Here is a 4,063-nt window from a genome sequence, read left to right as displayed (position 1 = left end):
AATGTAACAGGAGACTGAAGAACTCAGCATGCAACATACATATCTCTCAGTTGCAAAACTGCTTAAAATAAATTAATTTTACACATATATTTTTGCAATGTATAACATATTTTGAATACAAGAATAATTGGTTGTAGAAATGTTATTTATCTTGTGATTACCCTGTTAGTTATTTATATATGTGGTTACCAATGGCTTGTTTCAGTGTTGCAGAACAGTGTATCTTTTTGGTCTAAGCAAATAAAAGCGAATCTTGTAATTATCTCTGTTGATAAGGTTCAGGGCACACGCTCAGATTATTAGCGGATATTAGTCGCCCGGCAACAAATCTCCTCTTCTTTGGGGCAACTAATCTCCCAGAACTGCCTACTGCAGGCTACAATGTAAATCACGGCAGGATGGCACTTGGAGCGATTCGTTTTCTGAAGTCGCCTGAAGTTTCCTCATGAGGCAACTTTGGGCGACTTCGGAAAACGAATCACTCCGAGTGCCATCCTGCCAGCGATTTAGTTGCCGGGCGACTAATCTCCCCGAATCGGAGATTGTGCCCTGACCCTAAGGCTAAGGCCACACTAGGCGATAGCGCCGCGATTTGACTCGCGGCGACTTTTCGCCGCGACTTTTAAGCCGCAATCGCTGGGGAAACTTTTGCGCTGGCGTCTATGGGGAATCCAGCGTAAAAACACACGCGGCGATCTTTTTTCTATTGTCGCTCGAAATCGCCTAGCGAGGCAATTTCGAACGACAGTAGAGAAAAGATCGCCGCGTGTGTTTTTACGTTGGCGATTTTTCGCGATTCCCCATAGACGCCAGCGCAAAAGTTTCCCCAGCGATTGCGGCTTAAAAGTCGCGGCGAAAAGTCGCCGCGAGTCAAATCGCGGCGCTATCGCCTAGTGTGGCCTTAGCCTTCGAGTGCACCAATTAATGTATAGCACAAATAGAATGATAGACTTAAACCAAAAACAAACAAATATAAGATCAAGGATGTGTTATTGGAAAACCATAAGATAAGGCTAAACATGTCTGTTCTTCAGGTGTAAATGGAATAAGTCTTCTTCTTCTGTCCATTAACACCTGATAGGGAGACATTGATTCCAGCAGCAAGACAATCCCTGACTTTTATCTAAGGTCAGTTCAATACAGTTACTTTCATAGTGTCGCCAGGACTTCACTATCTGTATACTAAATAATCCTCTTGTGTTAGAGGTTTCCTCTTTTCATTTAAAGCACTGGATTCTTGAGATAAATGAAAGCTTGCTGCCACATCTCTACCTCATTTGCCTGCAGCTCTGTCAGTTTATTAGGCAGGGGTTGATTTGTGACTGACAAGATAGCAATGGCAACTGTGTGCATGGGCTACGTGCCACCCATTGTCAGCACAGAAGAGAAAAGCCCTAGCCTAGAAAACTAGTAGAAAACACAGAGAATGGGAGACGCAGGCGACCGTACTGTATAAGGTCACAAATTTCCAAATTGTAGATCACTGGGGTGTTTTGTTAGTATGGTACATGCACACGAACTTTGTTATATATATATATATATATATATATATATATATATATATATATATATATATATATATATATAAACAGAAGATCAGCACTCTCTGTAATTTGGTGAAACTGTGTTGATTTATTTAAAAAAATATCACATCTTATCCGACGTTTCGGTCCCACATGGGGACCTTTCTCAAGGATCCCCATGTGGGACCGAAATGTCGGCTAAGATGTGATATTTTTTGAAATAAATCAACACAGTTTCACCAAATTACAGAGAGTGCTGATCTTCTGTTCATATATTATTCTATTGTGGATCGTGCACCTCTGGCTTCATTTTTCGGATTGAGTGCAGGTACTGTGGCACTTTATGTATGTTTAATATATATATATATTACTTTAGTGCTAGTAATGTTATATAAACAGCAGCAAGCATGGGCGTCCACAGAGGGGGGCAAGAGGGGTCAGTGCCCCCCCCTGGGACCAGCAGACTGACCATCTGTTTATTCGGGCATTTTGTAATGTGGGCCGCTCCTGATCTATAATGTTCATTTCAAACTGTGGGCTCTAGGACCGCTCCTCCGTCCCAGCTCCCACTGTGGCTCCGCCCCTTCCACTCGTCTCCGTTCTCATGCTGTGCTGTGTGCAGGCCTGCCTGCCTGCCATCAGGGGGGAACAAGGAAGAAAGTTTTGGGCCAGGCAAGATTTAGGCTCAAAGGGGGATTAGCCAGCCCCCCTTACGAGCGTGGACATCACTGATGCCGAAGACGGAAGTACAGGAACTGATGTGGTAAGAAGGGGAAGCCAGCAGTCACTGTGCTTCTCAGGAATCTCTTTAGCCTGCACTCTGTCTCTCTCTACCCCTCTCTCTCTCTGAGTCTTTGTTTCTCTCTCTGCCTCTCTCTCTCTGTCCCTCTGTCTCTCTCTCGCTGCACTCTTTCTTTCTCTCACTGCACTCTGTCTCTCTCTGTAAGTCTCTGTCTCTCTCTGCACTCTGCCTCTCTCACTACACTCTCTCTTTCACTGCACTCTGTCTCTCTCTGCACTGTCTCTCTCTCTCTACTCTGTCTTTTTCTCTCTCTGCACTCTGTTGTTCTCTGCACTCTGTCTCACTGCACTCTGCTTCTCTCTGCACTCTGACTCTCTCTGTGAGTCCCTCTCTTTCTACAGTCTCTATCTGTCCACCAATGAAGTTTTTTTTTAACTTTTATGGGGGGCCCCTATCCTAACCACCAATTGTTTTTTTTAACTTGTATGGGGGTCCCTGGTAACCAGTGGGTTTCTAGTGTTTGTTTTATCTCCCATGTTTGTGTGGCTTTTATTACTGTGGTGTTGGGTCTGGGACTGTCATCTAGATTATGTAGGTACCCAGCAGAATGAATTGTAAAAAAGAACATGTGGCTACATGGGGTATTTATGCATGTACTTGCCCCTGTGCTATCTGTTTGTGAGTTCTGGGGGTATTTATACATGTACGTGCCCCTGTGCCATCTGTTTGTGAGTTCTGGGGGTATTTATACATGTACTTACCACTGTACCATCTGTTTGTGAGTTCTGGGGGTATTTATACATGTACTTACCACTGTACCATCTGTTTGTGAGTTCTGGGGGTATTTATACATGTACTTGCCCCTGTGCCATCTGTTTGTGAGTTCTGGGGGTATTTATGCATGTACTTGCCCCTGTGCCATCTGTTTGTGAGTTCTGGGGGTATTTATACATGAACTTGCCCCTGTACCATCTGTTTGTGAGTTCTGGGGGTATTTATGCATGTACGTGCCCCTGTGCCATCTGTTTGTGAGTTCTAGGGGTATTTATACATGAACTTGCCACTTTGCCATCTTTGTGTGAACTAGGGTTGCCACTTGTCAGACAACCGGTATTTTGAAGGGTTGCCCGGGTCAAATTAGGGAAACTGTGCAGGATTCCCTTGATTGACCCGGCGATCGGCTGATCGCCGTGGCATAGCTCCACCCCTTGATGGCAGTGACACACCCACCTATGTCACAGGCCCGCCCACAGATGCCTCCTTGCCCCACCCTGGAAAATTTTCTGTGGACACCCATGGCAGCAAGTAAATATGGCAGCCAGAGCACATCCTTATACAAACATCCTCAGTTTGCAGATTGGATTTATACAGATAGAATTGTTGTACATTTTGTTTTGGGCTTCTATACCAACCCAAGGCAACCTCGGCCCCTTAGCAGGGAAGATGATAGATCTGTCTCTGAATATTCCCCAGTATCTCCCCATCTTCTTTTCTGCTGATTCACTGCACATGCTCTGTGCTGATGTCACTTACTGAGTTCAGGGACCCACTCACAATATACAGTACAGTAGGAATGTCACAATACAAGACTGATAGTAAATAATTCAGATTATTGGTACATGGCAGATCAGAAACCAACATAATTAACATCAGACACTCCTAACAAAGTCCAAGATGGGAAACTCCTGTGACCACTCGGTCTGGGCCATACTATAGAGATGCTGAACCTTTAGGCTGGTTCAATAAGTTAATTTTATAAAATATAGTTTTCTGGCCATATTCATTTTTTGTTTTAGTT

General features: G+C 44.2%; 1 long non-coding RNA gene across 1 annotated transcript in view; it reads left to right on the top strand.

Annotated features, from left to right (window-relative positions):
• The first annotated feature begins 1,934 nt into the window (after positions 1-1,934).
• Positions 1,935-4,063, top strand: part of LOC121399289 — a 17,993-nt gene continuing 15,864 nt past the window's right edge. The window contains exon 1 of the long non-coding RNA XR_005964883.1: positions 1,935-2,286. This is a non-coding gene — a long non-coding RNA (uncharacterized LOC121399289). The remainder of the gene's footprint in view (positions 2,287-4,063) is intronic.

This window comes from Xenopus laevis, chromosome 1S (assembly GCF_017654675.1).
Source record: "Xenopus laevis strain J_2021 chromosome 1S, Xenopus_laevis_v10.1, whole genome shotgun sequence".
Taxonomy (NCBI): domain Eukaryota; kingdom Metazoa; phylum Chordata; class Amphibia; order Anura; family Pipidae; genus Xenopus; species Xenopus laevis.
The sequence above is the reverse complement of the archived record's forward strand: the minus strand, read 5'-3'. Positions and strand labels throughout refer to the sequence as shown.